This window comes from Leuciscus leuciscus (genome assembly GCF_965113295.1).
Source record: "Leuciscus leuciscus genome assembly, chromosome: 2".
Classification (NCBI taxonomy): Eukaryota; Metazoa; Chordata; class Actinopteri; order Cypriniformes; family Leuciscidae; genus Leuciscus; species Leuciscus leuciscus.
Window position 1 is genome coordinate 65169295 of NC_138726.1, and position 13193 is coordinate 65182487.

The window sequence follows — 13193 nt, forward strand, 5'->3', positions numbered from 1 at the left end:
TGCAGAACTGTTGTAGTTTCTGTAGTTGCAGAGTCCGTTGATGTCTCAGTTTGCAGAACTGTTGTAGTTTCAGTAGTTGTAGCGTCAGTTGATGTTGGCTGAACTGTTGTAGTTTCAGTAGTTGCAGAGTCCGTTGATGTCTCAGTTTGCAGAACTGTTGTAGTTTCAGTAGTTGCAGAGTCCGTTGATGTCTCAGTTTGCAGAACTGTTGTAGTTTCAGTAGTTGCAGAGTCCGTTGATGTCTCAGTTTCCAGAACTGTTGTAGTTTCTGTAGTTGCAGAGTCCGTTGATGTCTCAGTTGGCTGAGCTGTTGTAGTTTCAGTAGTTGCAGAGTCCATTGATGTCTCAGTTTGCAGAACTGTTGTAGTTTCAGTAGTTGCAGAGTCCGTTGATGTCTCAGTTTGCAGAACTGTTGTAGCTTCAGTAGTTGCAGAGTCCGTTGATGTCTCAGTTTCCAGAACTGTTGTAGTTTCTGTAGTTGCAGAGTCCGTTGATATCTCAGTTTGCAGAACTGTTGTAGTTTCAGAGTCCGTTGATGTCTCAGTTTGCAGAACTGTTGTAGTTTCAGTAGTTGCAGAGTCCGTTGATGTCTCAGTTGACTGAGTTGTTGTAATTTCAGTAGTTGCAGAGTCCGTTGATGTCTCAGTTTGCAGAACTGTTGTAGTTTCAGAGTCCGTTGATGTCTCAGTTTGCAGAACTGTTGTAGTTTCAGTAGTTGCAGAGTCCGTTGATGTCTCAGTTGACTGAGTTGTTGTAATTTCAGTAGTTGCAGAGTCCGTTGATGTCTCAGTTTGCAGAACTGTTGTAGTTTCAGAGTCCGTTGATGTCTCAGTTTGCAGAACTGTTGTAGTTTCAGTAGTTGCAGAGTCCGTTGATGTCTCAGTTTGCAGAACTGTTGTAATTTCAGTAGTTGCAGAGTCCGTTGATGTCTCAGTTTGCAGAACTGTTGTAGTTTCAGAGTCCGTTGATGTCTCAGTTTGCAGAACTGTTGTGGTTTCAGTAGTTGCAGAGTCCGTTGATGTCTCAGTTTGCAGAACTGTTGTAGTTTCAGAGTCCGTTGATGTCTCAGTTTGCAGAACTGTTGTGGTTTCAGTAGTTGCAGAGTCCGTTGATGTCTCAGTTGACTGAGTTGTTGCAATTTCAGTAGCTGCAGAGTCTGTTGATGTCTCAGTTGACTGAGTTGTTGTAGTTTCAGTAGCTGCAGAGTCTGTTGATGTCTCAGATGACTGAGTTGTTGTAATTTCAGTAGTTGCAGAGTCTGTTGATGTCTCAGTTGACTGAGTTGTTGTAATTTCAGTAGTTGCAGAGTCTGTTGATGTCTCAGTTGACTGAGTTGTTGTAATTTCAGTAGTTGCAGAGTCTGTTGATGTCTCAGTTGACTGAGTTGTTGTAATTTCAGTAGTTGCAGAGTCCGTTGATGTCTCAGTTGACTGAGTTGTTGTAGTTTCAGTAGTTGCAGAGTCTGTTGATGTCTCAGTTGACTGAGTTGTTGTAATTTCAGTAGTTGCAGAGGCCGATGATGTCTCAGTTGACTGAGTCATTGTAGTTTCAGTAGTTGCAGAGTCCGTCATTGTAATTTCAGTAGTTGCAGAGTCCGTTGATGTCTCAGTTGTAGTTTGAGAAGTGGTACTACAAAATACTGTTGTTAAAAAGATCAAAGTAAAAATCTAAATAACAGTCATCATGGAGCAACTGTCACACTTAAATAAGTAATAAGTTAAATAAATAATTTTCATGATCAGTAACTTACGGACCTAAAGTCAACACTGTAATGATCAATGCTTTCCTACTCATCTTGGTAGCTGTCAAATAGCTCACCTATAAACATATACATAAGATCAGAAAATACATAAGGAAAGGCATCTTGAGATCATTTTGACATGTCATTTACAGTGAAAAAACAAACCAAAAAAACGTATGAATACAAACACCCTCTTTCCAGCACGGGAACCTGTGATGACTCCTTTTTTGTCTGTATATCAAAAATGATTTGTCATTTTGTACAGTGCACATTAGGATGAAAGTAGTTATCATAAATAACAAGACAACAAGGGAAGAATTGCAGTTCTATTTAGAAGTTTGAAGTCAATAAGATTTTAAATGTTTTCGAAAAGAAGCCTCTTCTGCTCACCAAGGCTGCATTTTAGGGCTGCACCATATCATTTCAGCATCAACATTGCAATGTGCAATATCACCACAAGGTGGCAGTATCACAATATCACCACAAGGTGGCAGTATAACAATATCACCACAAGGTGGCAGCAATAGGGTTAAGTCCAGGTGTAGCGGTAAACCGTGAGTGAGTGACCATTAAAGGTTCGGACTTGGCTTTTTATCAGGAATTTGGGATACCACCATGGCCACATCAAAGAAGCAAAGTAGATAAGAAGGGCCTTCGATTTTATGAGCACTGGAAATCTGATCATTTTTTTCACTGGGAGTCATAATAATTGCATTTGTATAAATTGCTTAGAGACTTAAACAGCTGTGCTAGTCTTTTCTTCCCTACTGAAATCCTAGTGAAGCGTCTTCTTGAACAAGAGAATCTGTTACATAATTGTTTAAAAAGCCTGATGGATTTATGCTAAGTGCCTGTCAGTGTAACTAAAGGAAAATAGTGCTTTTGTTTGGTAATAATTGCATATTTCATCAATATTTGATTATGATTATAATGATTATAATATAAATTGATAGTGCAGCTGAATATTGAATATACAATTGTAATGTAGTTTCCCATATGAAAACTTCTCAAGTTAATTGAACATTGCTTTATTATTGGTTAATTTATACACTGAATGTATACAGTGAAGACTATGCCGTGTTATTTTACTTTGGATTATTCATTTTATGCCCCTAAATACTGTTAGGCTTACCTGAAAAACATAAAGCACAAGTTTATTTCATTTGTATCTTTGTTCCATTGTATTTATCTACGCTTGCAATTTGTTTATTATTTTCTATGCAGATTTACTCCACTACAACATCAATAGACCTAATCTTTCTAGAATTATTAATTATTTTCAAATAGAGCTTTTCAAGTAATCCGGTGAAATTGTTTTCATATCGCAATATATGTCGCAGAAAAACAAAATATCGCAATATCAGGTTTTTTTCAATATCGTGCAGCCCTACTGCAATAAGTACCTACATACATTTTAAGATGTGAAACATTATTATACTTCCTCATGATATCATTATTGTTCATGGCTATTAATTCTGCATTTATTATAGTATCCTATTGCATTTGTATTGTTTTATCTTTAATGTCTGGAGAAATTTACGAAAATCACTCCAACTGATTTTAAAATATTTGTACTTAAATTAATCGCTTATTATAGTTGCTGTTGAAGTGTCAGCCATTTCTTACAATGTGCATGGAGTATAAAGTCTGATTCTGTTATTACTCTTATTTGATACACAACAACAGCAAAAAATTAAGAAATATTGTATGGTTAATTATGATTATGAGTATAAATAATTATGGTTATAGTATATTGAACTCAGTCAAACTCACCGAAACCATTGCTTATCTGAATGTAATATCCCACACACAGGTTAAGCTGTAAATCCCTTGGTAAACTTGTTCATGCTCTCCTCAAAGTCACTGTTTTTATTAGCTTCGAGTCACATGACACAAACCGCATAGATGTCACTGTGAGTGGTTTGTGCATTATTACATTCCATCTTTAACCAAACTAGAAATACCTACTTATACAATAATGCATTCCTCCCTAAGCATTCAGTTTTATGTAAATATCCCATTGAAAGGCAAGCGAAAAGGTGTGTGTTCGCTGTTGAGTTTGTTGCAGGTGTTTTAGTTCAAACGATTAAACCTATAAAACAGACAAAATGCTTCTATAGGCTGCTTTATCACTTGTAAAGAGCAGTGTATATTACGTTTGTTGAGCATTTGTTGCACATTTGTTTAATTTACGTGAGCATATAATGAAATACCTATTTCAAAAAGTCAAAAATGTCTTTCCAAACCTTTCTTCTGTAGAACACATTGGACCTCATTGGCTTTTATTGTATGGATGAATAAATATTGAAGGAGAACATGCACAATATGAGAGTTTGAAATTAGGGTGAGTAGATGATGGCAGAAATAAACTAATTTATGCTAATTATCCCTCATTAGGGCGGAATGAAAGGTTGTGATGAAGAAGAAGAAGAAGAAGAAGAAATACATTTTATTGTCCCCAGAGGGAAATTTGTTTTGAACTCAAGGTGTATTTACATTGACAATACATTGGAACATAAACAACAAATACAATAAAAACATAAATCTCTAACCTTAAAAAACTTTTACTCATAGATTAACATTTTAATTTAATAAACGATTATACCTAACAATTACAATTCATTCTCTGTGTGCACTGTGGATCAGCTAAAACTGCTCTTTGTTGTGCTTCCCTGAGAATGTGCTTATTCATTCAGTAAATTAGTGGATGCTTTTATCCAAAGCAACTTACAAATGAGGAAAATCACAAACAAATTACAGAAAAGTCTGTCTGTCTGTCTGTCTGTCTGTGTGTCTGTTATTCGCATATCTCTCGAACCTTTCGTCCGATGGATTTCAAACTTGACAGGTGTCTTGCTACGAGCATGAGTAAGTGCAGTGCCAAGTTTGACATTGTTTGGATGAGAAATGCAAAAGATATCGTTAAAAATACCAGTAAAAGAAGCACTTAGAAGGTTGTGGTTTAAAAATAAACATTCTGATCAGCTACACTGTTTACTTCTGAATATTATATTTTATTCACGGCCATCATTTGTAGTAACCTAGCCTGCTCCCTGAATTCAATGCGTTCACAGTCTCTTTCACGGGCACCAAACCAACAATTAGGCTACTAAAAACACACACAAAAACTGATTTTGCACGGACATTTTGCACTAGTTTAGTATAAATGCCCATAAGCTTAATCACAAACAATACTGCAATTATATTAAATTATTCCTTCAATACATGTCTACATTAATAATATAATACAATTCCATATTAATATCCATTGTAAATGATGGTGATTTGTTGACTGAAAAGCCTTCAGTCTGTATCGTTGCAAACAGTGTTTGTCAGAGCCGTTTCATCTGGCTTTAAACTAGTTTAAATCACCGAGACATTCGTCGTCTTCGCTGAATTCAAGCGCTTCTCACTGGAACTCACAGGAAACATTTATTGAGGGAAAAATGTATGTGATAATTATCGTTATTGTTTTATTGCCCAGCCCTAATACAAAGTGTGTTAAACCATTTTTGACCCTACATTATGTGGTAACTAAAGCCTAGTTCACACGGCAGGATAATTAAGCCGATTTTAGCCCCGATTCACCCCTTCCGACAATCTTAAGGATGCTCCGATTATCGTAAAATAATCTGATCAAATATTCCTGCAGTGTGTGGTGTGTTAAGACTGCTCTCGTCTGCTCGGAAGGACGTCGGGACCGCTCCGATCTCAAATCGGGGATATCCAACATGTTGGATTTATTTGGCCCGATTTCTTCTCGTGTGTGGTGTCCCCCGAGCACGCAGCCTGTGGACTGTGGAGTGTAGCCAATCAGAAAGCGAGGTGACGAGGCGCGAGGAAACACCGGGAAATATAATCAAAACAGCCGGCGGCATCGCGCACCAGAAAGTCCGGTGGACGTCAGAGATCATCGCCTTTTCTTTTGATAACGTTTTTTTTTCGGTTAAAAACAAACTACAAACTATTGCCACTGCATCCTCTTCGTCCGCCATGATTGTTTACTCTGAAGTCACGTTTGATCTCGAGGTATTTTGCGCGATTTCCCGTCTGATCTGGGAATGCTCGGGAGTCAAATCGGTTCGTGTGTGATGTGTTGATTTTGCCGTGTGGCTGTGCACCACACACTGTACGACCAAAACTGTTAGACCTGTGATTTTTTATCCCCGTGTGTGGGGTCTCTCAGGTTTGGAAAATCGGCCGAAAATTTTTAAATCGTCCCGTGTGAACCAGCCTTAAGTCACATTCAACCGTTTTCATTTTCTTTACAGGGAACAGTTTCAAGACAAGCAGTGACACCTGATTCCTAGCCAATATCAATGGACATATCTGCAATTTTTCCAACCACCCAGGAAAGCAATGACTCAATCTCTTCTCCTGAACCTGTGACCTCCACATTAGCTTATGAACACCGAGATTCTCCTTTGGGTTTATCCATTCAAACAGGGCTAAACGTTCCCGAATCAGAAGCAACTACAATCACAGGGACCTTGTCAAACCACATGTCTTCAATACCAACAGATCTCACAAACTCACAAAACGACATCACCAGAGAAGGAAACGTTGATAACACACAGCAAGAACCCATGTTTAAAACTATTACCCTCTAGTAAATCAAGTCACAATCATGAAACACAGTGCCAAGACCATGAAACAGTCACACAAAACTACTTAAAGGTGAAGTGTGCAATTCAGAGAGCTTCTATTGTGCAGAAATTGTTTCTCTGCGAACTGTTGCCAGAAAGAGATTGACCATATAAGCGATGAACTATCTGAGATGTTTCAGTGGCAACTGAACGCACAGGAAGACTATTCCAGTTATTCCAGTTATTTCAATGTAACTATGTCAGATCATAATGACTAAGTGCTTATCACAACCCAACAAAGGTGTTTGGTGTTTTAAGCCCCCAACGGCGCCTTCCAGGCAGCGAGGGGATGGGTAGGTTTAAGGTTGAGGGTAGGGTTAGCTGCCTCTAAGGAGCCATTGGGGGCTTAAAACACCATCGAGCACCCAACAAACAAACAAACACACACACGTATGCAAAGACCGAAACAAAAACAAGTTATACACTGTAAATACCTTTTCAAAGTTGTGAATAAAACAGATAACTGGAGTGCGTTTTACAAGAAAATACTAATTCAGTCTTTCCCATTTAAGTTATTGAGTTATTTGCAGTTTCTTTGTAATTACAAGTTAAATTTACTTAATTTAGTACTTACTTTACTTAGTTTATTAGCTGTGAAATATTCAAGTAAATCCTACACCATTTTTTTCAGTGGAATCTTGTTAAGATTAGTATGAATATTGTTGACTCCTACGACAAACTGTTTGTGATTTTCCTCATTTGTAAGTTGCTTTGGATAAAAGCATCCACTAATTTAATGAATGAATAAGCACATTCTCAGGGAAGCACACACTGTACATTTTTAGCTGATCCACAGTGCACACAGAGAATGAATTGTAATTGTTAGGTATGCCCGTGCAAAATCAGTTTTTGTGTGTGTTTTTAGTAGCCTAATTGTTGGTTTGGTGCCCGTGAAAGAGACTGTGAACGCATTGAATTCAGGGAGCAGGCTAGGTTATTACAAATGATGGCCGTGAATAAAATATAATATTCAGAAGTAAACAGTGTAGCTGATCAGAATGTTTATTTTTAAACCACAACCTTCTTGGGGCTTCTTTTACTGGTATTTTTAACGATATCTTTTGCATTTCTCATCCAAACAATGTCAAACTTGGCACTGCACTTACTCATGCTCGTAGCAAGACACCTGTTAAGTTTGAAATCCATCGGACGAACGGTTCGAGAGATATGCGAATAACAGACACACAGACAGACAGACAGGCATTTCTGTAATTTATAGATAGATATATCAAGGGTGTGTGGTCTATTGAGCTCTGCGTGGACTAACATTAACACTACAAGTTACAATAAATTCCCTCGTTTGATGTGTACAATAAAGCTTACATGATAAAATGTTGGTAATACGTATACATCAGTCATTTATTCATCTGCCAAACAACTGTAACTTTCTTTAAATCTGTGCGTTATGGAGGGTTTAGGGTAAGCGGATCCACAGCATGTTGATGTATCATCATCAGTGTCCCACGTTATCATTGTTTTGCTGGCTTATGGGGGATTTCATGCTCAGGGAAAGCTTTATGCTCGCCCATGAGGAAAAATTTGTGAAATTTGTTTTTGGAAATATCACCAAGACCTACATTGTAATTTTAGTGTAAAATACTGGCAAATGAATGGCTTTAAGTAAAAGCGATGAATTACCATATAATTTACGGGGAAAATTATTTAAAGGACATTCCTAGATGTCCCTGCTGGATGCATCATGTGATTTATATTTTATTTGTATTTATTTATTTGCATTTTTTATCATTAGTATTGGACATTAGGATGTTTTTTTTATTTACATTTTCTTGTGTTTAGTTAATGTTTATTGCATTATTTTAGTGTCATGTGTGTTACTCTGATGGTGTTTTGTCTTTGTGTGTGTTGTTGCCATGTAACTTTATATTTTACAACCTGTATTACAATTCCGAAAAAAGCTGATGCTCTGTCACACACCTCACACTTTAAAAGTACAGTAAGTGGTGTGCTTGTGCTGTAACAGTACCTGAGTTTGCAGATGGTTAGTAACCAGCACATGCATTGTTGATGTTCCCTGTAGAGTTGATGTTCTGAAACCAGTTACAGATGTTTGTGAGAGCTCTCGGATGCTGAGTTCAGTCGTAGGAGTAGTTGTTTGTTGGCTCAGTGTGGCCATTGATTCAGCTGTAGATGTATGTTGTGTTGTCGTTTCCGTAGTTGTAGCTTTATGTTCTGTTGTAGATGTTGAAGGAGTTGTGGCCATGTCTTCAGATGTAGATGTAAGTTGTGTTGTTGTTGCTTTGAGAGGGGCAGTAGTTGTAGGTGTATGTTTTGTTGTAGATGTTGAAGGAGTTGTTGGCATTGTTTCCATTATAGATGTAAGTTGTGTTGTTGTTGCTTTGAGAGGGGCAGTAGTTGTAGATACGTTCTGTTGTAGATGTTGAAGGAGTTGTGGTCATGTCTTCAGATGTAGATGTAAGTTGTGTTGTTGTTGCTTTGAGAGGGTCAGTAGTTGTAGATGTATGTTCTGTTGTAGATGTTGAAGGAGTTGTGGCCATGTCTTCAGATGTAGATGTAAGTTGTGTTGTTGTTGTTGTTGCTGTAGTTGTAGCTGTATTAATCTCTATTTTTATAAGAAAGGGTTCATCTCTATTTCTCTTTGCTGCCCGTGATTTACATGTATATATTGAGTCTGCATGTGGTCATCTCTTTTGAAATCAAAATACTAGTGAGGGATAATGTACATCTAGCCAGATGTTATCTCAGAATAAACCCGACAGGGTGATCAGGATCAGGTCTTCATCAGCCTGAAGGGGTTTATTCTGAGATAACACACACACACACACACACACACACACACACACACACACACACACACACACACACACACACACACACACACACACACACACACACACACACCTGAAGGGGGTTTATTCTGAGATAACTCTCTCACACACACACACACACACACACACACACACACACACACTCCTGAGGCGCCGGACGGTTTGCCAGAATCTCTCCATGGCCTCACCGAACTCCTCCCTGGGCCGATTTTTTGCCTCCGCAACCACTCGGGCTGCAGTCCGCTTGGCCTGCCGGTACCCGTCAGCTGCCTCAGGAGTCCCACAAGCCAGCCAGGCCCGATAGGACTCCTCCTTCAGCTTGACGGCATCCCATACTTCCAGTGTCCACCACCGGGTTCGGGGATTGCCGCCTCGACTGGCACCGGAGACCTTACGGCCACAGCACAGAGCAGCCGCGTCAACAATGGAGGTGGAGAACATGGTCCACTCGGACTCAATATCTCCAGACTCGCTCGGGATCTGGTCAAAGCTCTGCCGGAGCTGGGAGTTGAAGATCTCTCTGACAGGAGACTCGGCCAAACGTTCCCAGCAGACCCTTAGAGTACGTTTGGGTCTGCCGAGTCTGTCCAGCTTCCTCCCCCGCCATCGGATCCAACTCAACACCAGGGGATGATTATTTGACAGCTCCGCCCCTCTCTTCACCCGAGTGTCAAAGACATATGGCCGGAGGTCGGATGAAACGACCACAAAGTCGATCATCGACCTCCGGCCTAGGGTGTCCTGATGGACACCCTTATGCTTGAACATGGTGTTCGTTATGGACAAGCTGTAACTAGCACAGAAGTCCAATAACAGAACACCACTCGGGTTCAGATCAGGGGGGCCCTTCCTCCCAATCACTCCAGGTGTCACTGTCGCTGCCCACGTGGGCGTTGAAGTCCCCCAGTAGAACGACAAAGTCCCCAGTCGGAGCACTTTCCAGCACCCCTCCCAGAGACCCCAAGAAGGCCGGGTACTCTACACTGCTGTTTGGCCCATAGGCGCACACGACAGTGAGAGACCTATTCCCGACCTAAAGGCGCAGGGAAGCGATACTGGGTAAACTCCAACACATGGCAGCTGAGCTGGGGGGCTATGAGCAAACCCACACCAGCCTGCCCCCTCTCACCATGGGCAACTCCAGAGTGGTAGAGAGTCCAGCCTCTCTCAAGGAGTGTGGTTCCAGAGCCCAAGCCGTGTGTGGAGGTGAACCCGACTATCTCTAGTCGGTACCTCTCAACCTCACGCACAATCTCAGGCTCCTTCCCCGCCAGCGAGGTGATGTTCCACGTCCCTAGAGCTAGTTTTCGTGTCCAGGGATCGGGTTGTCGAGGCCCCCGCCTTCGACTGCCGCCCGATCCATTAAGCACCGGCTCCTTACGGTCCCTCCAAAACAGAAATGTGCTTTATATTTACAGCTGTTCTGTAAAAGATACAGCCTAATACTGTATTATGGAAATACAGTACAATTCTGTAAGAAATTCGCTGTAAATTTACAGTAAAGGGTTAAAGTGTTTGATTTAGTTTTATTCAGTGCATTATACACAAAATATATGTTTGTTTGTTTTATTTACATATATATATTTTTTTTTTTTTAGGTTTTTTTTTGTTTGTTTTTGTGTGTGTTACTCTGCACATAATTGTCTCTTCAAATACCTGAAGCATTCGTGTAAAAATAACTTCTTTTGTGTTTTAATTATAACCTTTTAATGTCAGTCCTTATGCAGTGAAGAGATGTCAATATATCAAGTAAATAATAACAGGGTGTGTGTGTCAAGGAAATCAACATTCACATGATTTCTGTCATTCTCCACAGAAAGCAAACAAACCTTTCCTCATAGTGATATGCTGAAAAACCTGAAGAGAACGATCGCCGTTTCAAGAGGAGCATTCACTGCGCGCGATTGTGCTGTCAGGAAAATTACATTATAAGATAATAACATATTTATAAGATTATTTTGATTTTGCAATAAACAGCTGTCCATGTGTCTTTTGTTGCCACTGGGGTCAGTGAGCTTTATAAGAGTGTTCAGCTAAACTCCTAAAGCCCAAGGGGAAGGAAACCGTTTCAAACTAAATTATAAACTTGATGTGATGCGTGTTTGTCAATCATACATAAAAGATTTGTGTAATAGCCCTTATAAACTGAATGTGTTTTGAAGAGCATCCTATAATGGTTTTTGGGATATTGCCTTTCGCAAGTGTGTAATAGAGATGTTTGTGTCTGCAAAGTTTCACGGATCAAAGTGCAGATAAATGGAGTTTTTGTCTCCTAAAAGAAGAAACTACGAGTCTTCAGTAATTCCAGTCTTTCAAAAACCCATATTTTTCGCAGTTTTATATTCATAAGACAAAAATAACTCAAAAGAAACCCTCATATATTACCTTTTATAACACCGATCTTAAAATATACCTAACATGAGATCACAAAAACAAAAGCTAATAAAAACAATACAAAATGTAAAGCTTTTCAAGATCATGGAACTGCCCTAATATTATAGCATTTTTTATCCCAGTATTTTGTTTAATTTATTATTAGTGTCATTTTTAATTTTTACATACATGTACATACACATTTAAAATTTTAGTTGTTGTTGATATTCTTTATACACTCTGAACTGTATTACAACGCCTTGTATTTTTTGCATTGTACATTGTCTGTAATTGAACTACAAAACGAAACAAAAAATGTGATTCCAGTCAGATTTCCTGCTGAACCTGTAGGTTTATAACTAATTTGCATAACACCCACAGATAGTCTTCATTGGCTGCTGAGAAACAACATGTTAAAGTGTAAAGTAAAAACTGAAAGTGTATTTTGACCTCGGATGCTTGTAAACCTATTGCAGGAGACTCTAAAACAAAATGAAGAACCTCTAAAACAGCATTATACGGGCACTAACCAGCAATAACATTCTTATCATCATACATTTTAACTAACTGAATTTCCTCCCACATTGTTACACTTGTGGTTTTCTGGGTAAAAAAAAAAAAAAAAGAAGACTGGCCTACAAAAAAAATAGGGTATACATTTCTCATTATGCTTTATTATCACTAAATATTGGATTCAATCATTTTGTAAACTTGTTTTCTTTCAGTTAACACAGGTTTGGTATTTATTGTTGAGGCATATTGATCGTAGGCCTATTACTAAATGCTATCTTTATGTAGGCCGGTCATTTTTGACACAAGAGTGACTGTGCAATTTTGTACAAAATGAAAGCATTTTAAAACAAACGTTCTTTCTTTCTTTCTTTCTTTCTTTCTTTCTTTCTTTCTTTCTTTCTTTCCTTTATTTATATAGCACAAGTAAACACAACAGAAGTTGACCACTGTGCTTCACATAACATACAATCCAACAAGATTTAAGAATAAAAAATATCATTCAGACTGCAGAAAAAGACATAAATAAATAAAAATTTAGAGAAAAGCACGCTCCAAAAGATACACCTTTAGTTTGAGTTTGAACTCATATAAAGAGGATAGCGATCTCAAGGAGACAGGGAGGCTATTCCACAGCCTAGGACCGACAACAGCGAAAGCACGGTCCCCTCTAGACTTTAAGCGTGAGCGTGGCTGGGTCAGATTATAGTTACTCGTGGACCTTAGACACCTCCCAGGTACATTAACATTTACCAGTTCGGACAAATATGAAGGTGCAAGACCGTTTAAAGATTTAAAAACAAACAACAGTAATTTCATGTCAACTCTGTAACGCACCGGCAGCCAGTTAAGAGACAATAAAATCGGAGTGATATGTTCATGTTTGCGAGTCCCAGTCAGGAATCTGGCAGCTGCATTCTGGACCATTTGAAGTCTTGTAATTGAAAACTGGGGTAGTTCTACATATAAGGAATTACAATAATCCAGACGAGATAGAACGAAAGCATGTTTAACTTTTTCAAGCTCTATCGGTGATAGAAAATGCTTTACTCTAGATAATAGCTTCAAGTGAAAGAAACTTGATTTAACCACTGTGTTTATGTGTTTCTCTAGCTT

At 38.8% G+C, this 13193-nt stretch overlaps 1 protein-coding gene and 2 long non-coding RNA genes across 6 annotated transcripts in view; 1 reads left to right on the forward strand and 2 right to left on the reverse strand.

Annotated features, from left to right (window-relative positions):
- The window catches only part of LOC309492606 (uncharacterized protein), a 200485-nt gene that overhangs the window by 148885 nt on the left and 38407 nt on the right, over positions 1–13193 (forward strand). The window lies entirely within an intron of this gene.
- Positions 1–13193, reverse strand: part of LOC309492643 — a 119186-nt gene that overhangs the window by 66431 nt on the left and 39562 nt on the right. The gene's annotated exons all lie outside the window — the stretch shown is intronic.
- LOC309492627 lies at positions 1120–4351 on the reverse strand. Its single transcript, XR_014203616.1, has 3 exons — positions 3515–4351; positions 1755–1818; positions 1120–1639 (listed from the first exon to the last, which is right to left on the reverse strand). It is a non-coding gene; the product is annotated as an uncharacterized lncRNA (long non-coding RNA).